Source organism: Anolis carolinensis, chromosome 4 (assembly GCF_035594765.1).
Source record: "Anolis carolinensis isolate JA03-04 chromosome 4, rAnoCar3.1.pri, whole genome shotgun sequence".
In the NCBI taxonomy this organism is placed as follows: domain Eukaryota; kingdom Metazoa; phylum Chordata; class Lepidosauria; order Squamata; family Dactyloidae; genus Anolis; species Anolis carolinensis.
In genome coordinates this window covers 34,466,726-34,480,203 of record NC_085844.1, presented here as the reverse complement: position 1 = coordinate 34,480,203, position 13,478 = coordinate 34,466,726, and the positions used below count along the sequence as shown (strand labels likewise).

Below are 13,478 nucleotides of genomic sequence, written 5' to 3'. Positions count from 1 at the left end.
AAAATAAAATAAAGTTGGAATATAAACCATGCTGGGAAAAATACATATTTTCCGGGGACCCCAAAGAGTACAAATACATATAGGCAGATAGATAGATTTCATGGAAATAAGGGTGAATCCATAAAAGTGAGTTACATTGCATAAAAGGGAATCATGAATGATATAAACAATTGAAAATATTTGATAAGAACGAAGTTCATAACATCATGGAAATTCATAAAAGTGGAGTTTTAGCAGCATGATTTTACAATTCATGAAGTTGTTATCTCTTGCCTCAGGCTAAAAGGTCAAACACCTTTTGTGCAGAGAGTCACAGTAAACTCCAGTAAAAAGTCTCAATCACCTTCTACTATAAATATATGGAATATAGAACATAAAGTCTTGATTTTTGAACTATCTTTTACAAAGTCCTAGGGGGGGGTGGTCACCTCGATCACATAGTCCGCACACCGCCCCCAAAACCCATGCTTTCCGCAGGTGCTGTCTTACATGTCCTCCTGGTACCTACCGGGAGAACATGGAGACAGCCCCCACCCCCTCCCAAAACCCCTTAAAATGGGGGGAAACAGTAAAAATCACTTACTAGCCTCCATTAGGCCTCACAGCACAGTCCCTGAGATGTACCATTATGCATGAAAAACCAAGGGGGGGGGGATCGCTCCTGCCTCCCCCTGGGTTTTTCGTGCATAATGATATATCCCAGGGACTGTGCTGTGAGGCCTAATGGAGGCTGGTAAGTTATTTTTACTGTTTCCCCCCATTTTTAAGGGGTTTGGTAGGGGGAGGGCAATCTCGCACCTTCTGGGCTCCAAGAGTCCAGAAGGTGTGGGATGGGTGTTTGGACAGGTCACAGGGAAGTCCCAGGACTCCCCATAGGCCTGTCCACACAGGGCCATACCCCATTAGACTCAGGCCTTTCAGAAAGGCATGTATCTAATGAGCTATCAAATTAATACGCTCCAAACCAGAGGTTCCCTGGTTTGTGGTGAATGAATTCGTTTTTCTGTAGTTTGTCATCTGGACAGCCCACTTTAAAGTGCAGGAACTCCTGCTTTAAAGGGCTGTCTGGATATGCCCTCTGATATACAAAATAAGATACTTGGCTCTTCTTTATCTTCCTCCTTCATTTCCCAGCCATACATAGCAAGAAGGGAGCAGATAGAAGAGGTTAATACAGCTACAGGAAACTTGGCAATTTTCCCCCCACTTTTTTCTGAGCCACTATTCTTTGCTCTAGACTTTCCAGTTTAGTGTTGTCTTAGTCCTTGAGGTTTCCAGGTCAGGACCTGAGACCTCAGGATGACTCCTGGTTATGTCATTAATCACTATGGATTAAGAAACAGCCATAGTTGTTCACCGCTTGTCATAGAGAATGGAGAGGGAGAGAAAAAGGGGGACTTTATTGCACGAGGGATGAAGACTATCATTGATTCATCTGCCAGTCTGCCTCCTTCTATGATTAACTCCATCCTTCACTGCCAACAGACAAATCACATCTATCGTTTCCAATCTTGTCCAAAAGGTTTATTTTTCTTCTGTGCCAACACTGAAGTGATATCAATAAATGGCATTCTCCTTACCCTCACCACCACTCACTATTCTTGGACTGGGTTGTTGTGCATTTTACGGGCTGTTTGGCCATGTTCCAGAAGCATTCTCTCCTGACATTTCGTCCACATTTATGGCAGGCATCCTCAGAGGTTGTGAGGTATTCCTGGACTGTTTGACTTTTAAAAATTTTCAGGAATATTTGCCTTTTTAAAGTAACCACTACAGGAACTACAAAACTGTAGAAACCTGATTGCAGGACCATGGATAGGTGAATTGGGCAAAAAACTAAGGTGTGATAATGAGAGTGCTCCTGCTAGTATACCAGTGCTATCGGTAACTGCATGGCTGCCATGGAATAACAGCTTTGTGTCATATACTCCAGAGAGAGAAAGAAGTCAGAAATCTAAGCTAATGGGCTGTTCCAGATCAAGATGAGATGAGGCAATTCTTTCTTTTCAATTCCTTGGGTAGCTTGGATAAGGAACATTTAGTCTGGCCTACTTGCTTCTGGCCTGAAAGTGAATGCAGAACAGAGTGGACAGTGAGTCCTGATGCAACTATGACTGGAGAGACGTACACAGTAGATGCCTTGGATCACTTTTGCAAGTTGTAGCAACAAATCAGTTGCATCTTGGAAATTATAGCACTCTGTTACTATATTTGGTGGGCTGGAGATTTGCATAAGCTCTTAATTCTTGCCTGTAGCAGAGAGTTCCTAATATGTGAAACTCTTGGCAAGGCCCTGAGATCTAGAAATTCTACCTTCCTTCCATTTGTCCATGAGCTATCATGTTGGGAACGAGGTTCTGTAGTGTTAGAGTGATAATCAAGATGAACTGCTTTCACATTGTTTGCTAAAGTAACCAATGTGGTCAATCAAAGGTTCTAATGAGGTGTGGAAAGACACCTGTTGGTTCCAGTTCAGAGCTTAGCATTGTTGGTGCTTATACCTGCACGTTTCTGCATTACACGCAGGAAGCACTCCATATACACCATTGACACATATTTTCTTTATCCCCCCCCAATTACCTTTGCATAATAAACCAAGCTCTCAAAGGTATATGAAGAGTACAGTCCTTAACTGAAGAAAAACTACATCAGAACAAGCCAATTTTTGCCAATCTAAGAAGCTGGAAAGTACTTTCTGAAAAGCTACCAATCACCATTTCTGCTTTCCTACAGATGCTTAGCATTTACAGCATAGTAAAAGCCTGTATTCCAAAACTGACAAATTAAGAGACAACTACATTCCACTATTTGAGCCTCTCTCATAAACTGTCAATGCAATTCTTCTGAAAGTCAATACATAACACAAAGCACTTCATCTGAGAGTCAATACATAACACAAAGCACATTCATGTACCCACTCTGCCTACTGCGGCTCAATATATAATTACAGGCACTGAAGAAATCAGCAAGTATTGTGCAGGTATGCAAAACAAAAGAAACCACACCATCTTTCCATCTAGCAGTAAGGAAAAGGTAGAATATTTAAGGATCAGCAAAGACACCTGTGTAGCAGAGATGGGCAATTTGTGGCCCTCTAAATGTTGCTGTCTCAATGCTATGGAATCCTAGGAGTTGTAGTTTGGCGAGGCACCAGCACTTTTTGGCAGGGAAGACTACAGATCTTATAAAGCTACAACTCTCATGATCCCATAACATTGTCATTATGTCTTTGGAGAATAAAGCTCTCCCACCTACCACCCATGCATGTCACAGTGAAATTTCATTATGAATTGTAAACCACAGGTAGCCTAAACAAGACAATGGATATTGCACTACATTATATTGAACTTATGCTAAGATGAGTATTAGAATTCAAGGCAGAAATTTCATCTATTGAAGTGCTAGATATTTCCATAATATCCTATATATAGGAAACAAACAAGAACTTGCTGTTTCAGTAAGAAGAGAACACAGAATACTAAATAAAAACTTTCTTTTATATAAGGTTTTATGATTTTCATTTCTATCCGTTTTTAAAAAGAATAGATTTACTTTGAATACTTACTGAGATATGTAACCCTGATGTGGCATAGAATGAAGAAAGGTTTCTAAGCAGGCCATATTCAAAGACAATGAATCTTTCACTCAGGGCTCTGAGATAAAAAGCAAACACAAAATGTGAACAGAAAATATACTCATAAAAAACAAGTGACCCTCATGAAACTACTACAAAAAGGAAACGTTGCATTTTGTTAGTTTTCAGAATTCTTGTGACAGTGTAGATATGCACTGGAATGTAACGTCAGCTGGGTAATTTACTCACATGCTGTTGAATTTCACTGTGAAAACATAAGGGTCAGCCAAAATAAATGACTTGAGAGGAATCATTGCTATCCTGCATCTGCTGTGATTATTTATATCTGAACTAATCATACACTCCAAAAAGACTCTTCAGATTGGTTGCATTTTTCAGTGCCTCTTTTCTCTAAACTGTTGCCCTGATTGCCCTGACTTTTGTACCCTTCCAACTGAGTACATAAGAAAGGAGAGCAGACCAGTAATATGGCCTCTGGACATCAGGGTCTGAACCTATACAATAATTATGTGTAGCATGAGAGCCAGCATAGTACAGACACCAGGGTTAGGATCTTTTCTCAGATATCAAAACTTCTGGATGACATTGGGCAAGGCATGTTTTTTCAGCCTTAGAAGATGGTAAATGCAACCCAACCTTTAACAAATGTTGCTGAGGAATCTAGGTGATAGGTTTGCCTTTTGCTGTTGTGTGCCTTCAAGTTGTTTCTAATGGCAACTCTAAGACAAACCTATAATGAGATTTTGTTATGGAGATTTGTTCAGAAGGTCTTTGCCTTTTCCTTCCTCTGAAATTTACTTACCTTAGGGTTGCCATAAGTTGGTAACCATTTGGAGGCACATATGGTAGTAATGTGTAGCATGTATTTCATGTTTCTGTGTAGTTTCATTTCATTTCTCTTTCACATGTACTATAATCCTGCAAGGGTACACTAATGAAAGCTGTGTGTTTGCCTAAGGCAACCTAATCATTAATTTATGGTTAAAGACTATATTTTATTAAGTCTGGTGGCATGATACCTGTCATTATAAATACTTTTTATGGCATTTGCTTATAAGGGCCACTCCTGGGCTAGAAATCAATACTTTGTCTAAATAATAAATAAGACATACTGCTACTTAAGGTGAAGGACAAGATGGTGCTCCTTTCCTATTCAAAGCACAGACACTGGGTGGATGGGCAGCTGAATATTTTTGAAATACTAATAACACTGCAGAGGCAATAGGTTAGTTTGGAGGCCCTGGAACAGGATGTGTGGACCATACAGCTCTGATTTCAGATGAAATGGACAGACAGGGAATTCAGGAGGAGCAGTAGGGAGGTGGTAACTGTCATCTCTCAGCATGTATCATCTGAAATAATGGTAAAGCCAGCCCTGTTACTGGTAAAACTATAGGTGGGTGTATTATGCCCACGTTTTCCTAAGGCAATTCTCTTCTCTGTGCTCTACTATTAATGTGAAGTTATTTCTCTAGAAACCTTCAGAGTATAAACTGAACAGTAATTGTCCTAAAAATTGTAAAACACTGTTGCATGTTTATTGCTTTGTAATTGTTAGAATTTAAATTCTGAAGGAATATTTTTAACAGAGAAATGTATGTAACTTAGTAAGTAGAGGAACATCTAAGAATGAGGAATGGAATGTTCTTGTATGCCTATGAGGCTGGATCTTCACTGCCCTATATCCCAGGATCTCATCCCAGATTATATACTTATCCCACATTATCTGGCAGTGTAGACTCATATAATCCAGTTCAAAGAAGATCATCTGGGATCAGATCCCGAGATATAGGACAGCGTAGAAGGGGCCTGAGTGTTGTTTTCCTCTTTGAGATGTTTCTCAAAGGTATCCTCCCCTCCATGGAATTGATGGCAAATGTATGGATTTCCAACTTCAAATTGTATCCAATCTTATTAGTCCCGGGGGTGGTACCTGGGTAAATCTGGAAAACAAAACTTTCTGCCATGTCTCTACTAAAGAAATCATCTGTCTGTGTTGCCGAAGACTCATTGTTTGTCAGAGGTGACAGCAGTAGTCTGCAAAGACAAATCCATCCAAAAAGCACAGTCTATTAGTAGAACCATTGTATATAAGCAAGGGATAGAGTAGAAAGTCAAGAGGGCACAGGAACAAGGTAAACTGATAGCTAGATAATAGAACAATGACAGTTTCTGGTAAATTGAACGACAGCAAAGATGAGAATGATATAATCCTGCTGAATTTGTTGAACCTAGCATTCATCAGCCTTTGCTTATATTTTATGGAGTCCAAGCATATCTAAAGGACTGCACAGAATGCACCCTTGATTTATATATAGCTGAGATCTGCCTTGTTCCAGTAGTACATAGAGAATTGAAGCCATGCAGTGTGGTCTTCCAGACAAAGTGTTAGCTCAGCCCCCATGACTTCTTGGTATCAAGGAGTTTCCTGCTCCTAACAAATATATTGGCTTTTAAGGAGCTCTCTTATTTCTGAAGAAACTGACATCTTTGGGTGATAAGGTATGCATTTTTCAGAAAGGAAGCTGTGGCCACAATGTCTAATAACAGTGTCTTTTAGGATTGAATAGTCAGGTTTGCCTTAGGGCAGAGGTTCTCAACCTGGGGTCCCCAGATGTTTTTGGCCCACAACTTTCAGAAATCCCAGCCAGTTTACCAGCTGTTAGGATTTCTGGGAGTTGAAGGCCAAAAACATCTGGGGACCCACAGGTTGAGAACCACTGCCTTAGGGTCTGCATAGGTAAGAAATAAAAACAGTCACTCCACCTCTTTCTCTGGCTCCTTGTGCATTGATTGTGGGTGACCATTGGCGATTGGCTCAATGTTCACTTTTGCTGGAAGGCTAGCTGGCCTCTCTGGTAGGAGAGTCACCTGTAAGTAGGTGGGAGCCTGATGGGGTGCTTGGCCTCAAATTCTTTACCAGAGTATGAGACTCCCTGGTCAGGGATGAAACGGTTTAATCTTAAACTTTTAAAAACAGATGTTGAGAGAGCTGATCACACGTTTTCCTGTAATTTTCTGAGTGATGAATGCAGTAAAGGAGTTGTAAATTATGTATAGCTACAGCTCCAAAAAATGAAATATTGTTAACATCATCCCTATACGAGAGCCAGAAGTATGAGTTATAATGATCCTTTAAGCGGTTTAAAAATGTGCCAAAGTTTACCAATCCAGTGTGAGTGTTGCAGTTTTACAGACTTGGCCTTTGAGCTACTTGGTCAGGGGACTACACTTAGGTCTTTAGATGAAAGTAGATATTTACTCTTGATAAATAAATACATGCTCTGATGATTTCAGGGTGAATTATGGGTGATTGCCTGGGAACTGGATTGCTTTTGAAGGCTCAATGTCTATGACTACATACTTTTTCTTGAAAGCAAGCCCATTGAGTTTGATGGAACATTTTCTCAAACACACACATAAAATTGCAGTTTTAGTTTTTTGTTGTTATGCAAATGATTGTGCCTTTTCAACTAAACATCCCGGGCATGGCAAGGTAAGGTAAATCATGTCATTCTGTCTTGACTTCTCTTTTCCTTTTATTCCTGAACCAGAAACATTTCCCACAGTTAAATCAGTTTGTTTTTTTAGGTCATTAAACTTTTGGAAGAAGCAATTCTTTAAAAAAATGTATTTTGAAAATGCAGGGATATTAGATACAACACAATTATCTTGCTCTTTTATGCTAAGGGACTAATTTTAGAATCCTGCTTAAAATTGAAAGCAAGGCTTTAACCTGAGATGAATTGCTTCAAAGCATTAATGTGGAATTTGCTATCACATTCAAATTGAACCTTAGACCCGAGACACAGATTAAATCAGCTTCCAGCCTATGTCATTAATAAAAATGACCTGTGTAATCAATGTAAATAACATTAAGACAGCAATACTAGTTTCACTTACTGTACCCACTTCTTGAACACAGTAGAGCTTATTTGCATACGGACAACATAAAAATAGAACTGCTCTGGAAAGGAAAGTGAGGTTAAACACTATTACATACAAATCATCCATTTTCAGCAAAATTCATAAATACTGGATGCCGTTCACCTGAATGCCCTCTCTTCAGATTACAATAGTTAGTGGATGTCTTTAGTAAAACCGAGACAGGTCACAAGTTAAAGGCCTGTCTGGATGGACTCTCGGTCAATGAAAGCTGACATATACAGAGCAAAAAAGAAACCCATTCAAGGAAGCTACTTTACTAGCTGCAGTAATGGCACATATTGTGAAAGGAAGGATAATGTGTAATTGTGTGCCTCTTTACTAATTTGTTACACAACCAAACCAGTTTTCAATCTGGTTATACAGAGAAAGGAAGAGAGGCAATCCACTTCCCACACAGAAATAATAATTCCTTTCAACCCAGTTAGTAATTATCTTTTGCTTGACCTTTGGATTAACATCATTTAGTGATGACACCTTCTAAGGCAACTACTTAGAATGACAATAGGTGAAAATAAATATAATAGCAAGTGTCAGAAGATTTATTTTACCACTTCTTTATCAAAAATGAATATAAAGCCTGCATGGTCTGGTGATTTGGGTGCTGAACTAGGACTCTAGGAGATGACAGATTGCATCCACACACAGTCATTGAAACCCACCGAGGTCCCCTCTACTCTGCCATATATTCCAGATTATCATAGCACACAGTCCACATTATCTAATTTGAACTGGATTATATGGGTATACACAGCCATATAATCCAGTTCAAAGATGATAAGCTGGATTTTATATGGCAGCGTAGGTGGGGCCTGAGTGATCTTGGGCAAGCCAAATTCTGCCAAGGAAATAATATGATTGCCATAAACTAGGAATTCTAGAAAAGGCACATAAATACAATGCAAGATTTCTGTAGTGTGTTTAATTGGGAACAGGACATGGAACAGTGGTTTTAAACTATAGGAAGATACCTTTAGGCTACATGTTAGGAAGAAGACGTTAAGGATATTCAGAAGATATAAATAATGGAACAAGTTGCTTTGGATGGTTGTTAAATCCTCTTCCTTGAAGGCTGACTTCATTTCACATATATGAAGCTATTATATAGTATCAAACAGTATTTGATAATACCGTGTTTCCCCGAAAATAAGACAGTGTCTTATATTAATTTTTGCTCCCAAAAATCAGGGGATGTCTTATTTTTTCATGAAGAATTCACATTTATTGTTGAACAAAAAAAATGAACATTATATACTGTACAGTAGTTGTCATCACAAACCAGCATAACCAAACTGTGAATCCTATCAAGAATTTCTTGTTATTACCATTATTTCCATGTACAAGACTCTATGATATGTACATTCACCAATCCCGCATGCTCTGGTATTCTGTTTGGTGGGCATGCTTCCAAACAAAGACTTTGCTAGGTCTTACTTTCAGGGGAGGCCTTATATTTAGCAATTCAGCAAAACCTCTACTAGGTCTTATTTTCCGGGGATGTCTTATTTTTGGGGAAACAGGGTATCAAATTGTAACTTAATTATCACATATTATTCATCACAGGTAGAATATAGATACCACTCAGTTGCAGTCAACACATAATCATTTTAAAGGGGTCAGTTCACACATACATGACAGGTCTTGCTCAATCATATGAGAAGAGATCAAGCAAATGAATATGCATATGTGAAACAGACAAACCAAAGATAGGTAGAGAATGGCATTAAATTGGGATTGTGTTTTCAAGTAATTCTAATTTGCAGTGACACTAAAGCCACCCTATGATGTAGTTTTCTGGGACTAGAAAAATGTGATTCACCCAAGGTCATCGAGTGGATGCCTATTGCTAAGTAGGGAATTGAATCCTGGTCACCATGCTGTCTCTCCACAATATTCCATTCTTAAAGTTAACTGGGATGCCTAGCTTTAGGTATGGAATATCTTGCATTGTACTCAAAGGTGAGGATGAGTATGAGACGCAATATACTTCCATAGTCCTTCCAAACTGAGAAATTCTAGCTCTAGCATAGGAGTTGGTATAATCTGGCTGTGATTTCACGTACTCCTAGAAGCAAAAAGACAAAGTGAAATATTTATAGAAACAAGAGAAAGAGCAGTGCTGACTGACAATCCCAGGATGGCCCTAGAAACTGAACGGTTGCCTACAACTCACATTGTTGTGCAATGAGGATGACCTCAAAATAGCTATACAGTGCTGACATCCATCCATCCATCAGCACGTGGCAACAGCTGCAATGCAAGATGATGTCAACTTACCTTGTCACTCCATCCTACACACCGTACACAGCCTCACAAAAGACGTCTGCATGCTCCCATTCTGCCAAATATCATTTCCCCTTTCCTGCAGCTGGAGCACTGTACTTTCTCAAAGCACGAGAATTTCATAGTAATCCTACCCAACCAAACAAACAGGTGTTCTTCAAGGCTAAAATTGCTTTCTGAGTCATAGATGATTTATTAGTTTCTTTCAAAACCCATGACTCTGATTTTAACAGGACACATTTATTTCCATTCAATATATTTTACATTCTTGATTTGTATCTGTTCATTTACTGAGGATGTAATACTAATTTTAAAGTCACTGTGTCTTTAGACGTTTAATCCTGCATTTTTGCTTCTACATTTTGCACCTGTTTATAAGTTTTATTGAGATCTAAACAGAAAATATTCCTCATTGCAATTTCATGACGTAAGTGTAAAGGTTACATTTGTTATGCTTTGTTTTTGATTCCCTGTTTTGCTTAGATTAAAATCTAGACATGGAAAATCACAGGGATAAAATCTAGAGGCACAGATACGTTAAAGCATATGAGAGGCCTTGGTAAATGAAACACTGATAAATGGGGTGAGCTTGCATTGCATGACTCATTGCAATGTAAGTAACAAGAGCTAAATGTGCTTCAAGACATACTCTACTGCATGACTGAGTGTGTTTTTCTGGAAAGCTGATAATTATCCTGAGAGATCTGTTTACTGACAGCATTATGATGTTTGGCGTGCGTTAATTTTGGAGCCTTAATCGTGGTGTTTAGCACCCAACTGGGATATGGAAATTATACAGGTTTAGCTCAAATAATAGTAGTATGTGGGAACATACTGGGTTGCAGGTGAATTCACCAGTCCCCATTAGCCATATTTAATTATTTCATCAATTAGAATTAAGCTTAAAATATTTTTTAAAAAACACACCAATAAAAAGTTGGGGATGAAACAGCAGCATTCTGTCACAACCAAAGTAGTGAGAGGTCTATTAAAATGACAGTCTTTGCCTGTTAAAGTAACTTCCAGATACATTTCTTCTTTTAAACTATTACATATGTATTAAGTCATAGAAGCTGATATCTGCACCTTCCCACATGAAGGCACAGGCTTATATAATTGTCTTTGTTATATATTAATTAGAATGGCTGATTTGTTAATAACCTACACATAGCCAACCAGGGCAGAGTGGGAAGCACATCCATTTTAGGTTTCTGGAAAAGCTAAATTAAATAGGTCAACTGAAATAATCCAGCTGTATTATTTCCTTGGCTTCAAATTCAAAGGCATTTCACTCTTACTTTGTTTTTTTCAGCCTTTTATGGGGAATTCATCCTGCCTCCTTCAAGGAATTTGCTAGCATGGAGTGGGGAGTAGCTTCAATCTGTAATCTCCCTCCATAGAGTGGCCACATGCCTTCTTTCCTCTATTAAACACATCAAACAGAGTGTATTTGGAGGGCTGCCATAGGATAGCTTTCATTTTCAAAGAATCACCTGTTTGAAAGACTGCATCCAGTCCAAGTTTAGTTTAAAGATAAAGAACTATATGAAAAAGGGGTGCCAGCTAAAGTCTCAAGTAGTTGCTGCACTTTCCCAGATTTTGAGACGGGAACACAAATATCACAATAGTGTGAAAGAGAGACATTTTAAAATTTGTGTCTGGTCCTAAAGTCTGAACTCTAATTGCCAGAATTGTCACAGATCATGGCTTCCCCCATACTTCATCTTCCATGGGGAGCGTTCACTGCCTGGCTTTCCCCGTAGATCCTAATGTAATATGGGAAGGCTTCTGTGTTGCCACAGTGATGGCATACTCCAATTCTTCTTTAGTTTTGCAATGGAGCCCCAGCGGAAGTAGCTGTACATCGTGGGATGGGAGCTGGTGGGCTCCATTGCAAAACTAAAGAGGAATAGATGTTACTGCTGAAATTTATCCCGTCTGATGAGGCTGAAGAATTTATGAGTTCAACCTGAAGATCTTTATGGACTACATCTAATTGCTTGTCCACCCAAGGTAAACCCATTAAATTAAAGGAATATATATAAATTTAATTAGCACACAACAATTTATTAAATAGTTTCATGCTTGTTGCAGATAGCAACTGAATTTAAACCTATATTTGTATATTGAATGTGTGCACTGTTGATGCATCAAAGAGCCAGAAGGAAGGGAAAAAGAATGAAGAGCAATGCAGTGGTTGCTACATGCATTTAAGTCCAGGATGCCATTTGAAGGAAGACAGGAAATGGAGTGCCAACACTGTGATTCATATCATAACCCTTTTCATTGAGCAACTCCTAGCAATTATGGTGCAAGTCCTGACCTAAACCTTTTGCTATAAGCTGGTGGTGAGCTTCCCACAAACCACAGAATCAGTTGATGTAGGGAAAACTCAACATGTGTCACATGAACTATGGGAAAGACCATGCAAGATGTAATCCATCACAGAAATGACAGCAGCTACTGCAATTGCTCACCTCTATTTCCACTTGCACCACACACATAATATGTCCTAACTTTGGGATGCAAAATGACCTGATGAACTGGATTTTCTCTGGTTCCTGTGACAATTTACTCAAATTCCATTTATGTCTGTTCACATACTCAGCTTGCCAAGCTGCGATTTTGCCTGCTTTCCCATCACTTGCTTGTCACACTGCAATGATGTCACAAAGACTTCACCTGTGACATCAGAAAAAAATCAATACTTGGTGTCGTGGCCCAGAAATCTCTGGAAATAGGAGACTGCTGATCTGGCAACTCTAAGAAGGGTGAACAGGACTAACTGGTCATAGTTTTTCACTTGGGTGAGATATATTTTAATTTGAGTTAAGTTATGAAAATCATTTCTATTTTTTTCATCGCTATATAAAATTAGACTAATAAAGGTTATGCAAAGGATACCTTCTTTTGTATTTTTTATGATGATGGTACAGAAGTATCCACCTATATGTGTTTCTCCATTGCTTCATCTGATAAAAGACTCACTATTCAAAACGGAGAGCCAGAATAGCTGTGCAATATCTTTTAATTTATAGCACCATACTAACAGCACTTTTTCTAGAGGAGCAATAAATTTACACTAGTGAAAATGAGCTATTGATTGGTTTTTATAAAATATGTGATAGTCTTAACGTGCAAAGTAGATTATTCATTCAACCATATATGATATATGCACATAGCAGCAGTGTATTTTATGTGTGCATGTTTTGCGTGTCTTCAAACCATTTCCAATTTATGGAGATCCTAGGGTCCATGGCAATATTTGTTTGGGGGGGGGGGGGAGAAAACCTTTGCCTTTCTCTAAATCTAAGAGAATGTGACATGCCCAAGATCATCAAGTGGGTTTCTATAGCTGATAAGGATTTAAACCCTGATAGTCAGAGTTGGGGTTTAATACTCAAACCAGTAAATCATGCTGGGTCTCACTTAGCATATCTTATGTTATTTGGAAATAAACAACGACTGTTTTGGAAAATATAATCAAAATAGTTTCACTGAATTTTTGCTGACATACTAATCTCTTGATTCTTTTCGTAGATACCTGTGTACTAAAGAAAATTGCAGGTGGAACAAACTACCTTCTTTTGGGGGCTGAGACTCTTGAAATCAATTGCACTAACTTCTGAATAAACATGCATATATTTAGTCTTTA

The 13,478-nt window shown here is 38.7% G+C and overlaps 2 long non-coding RNA genes across 7 annotated transcripts in view; one reads left to right on the top strand and one right to left on the bottom strand.

Annotated features, from left to right (window-relative positions):
- The window catches only part of LOC107982744 (uncharacterized), a 27,266-nt gene extending 14,785 nt beyond the window's left edge, over positions 1-12,481 (bottom strand). For 4 of the 6 annotated variants that reach the window (XR_010005921.1, XR_010005923.1, XR_010005926.1 and 1 more), the window contains exons 1-3: positions 12,301-12,481; positions 5,529-5,632; positions 3,566-3,653 (exon numbers count right to left, since the gene is read on the bottom strand). This is a non-coding gene — a long non-coding RNA (uncharacterized LOC107982744). The remainder of the gene's footprint in view (positions 1-3,565; positions 3,654-5,528; positions 5,633-12,300) is intronic. The other 2 variants (XR_010005922.1, XR_010005925.1) reach the window with 1 other exon arrangement.
- Positions 12,218-13,478, top strand: LOC134298831 (uncharacterized). Its single transcript, XR_010005927.1, has 2 exons — positions 12,218-12,630; positions 13,364-13,478. It is a non-coding gene; the product is annotated as an uncharacterized LOC134298831 (long non-coding RNA).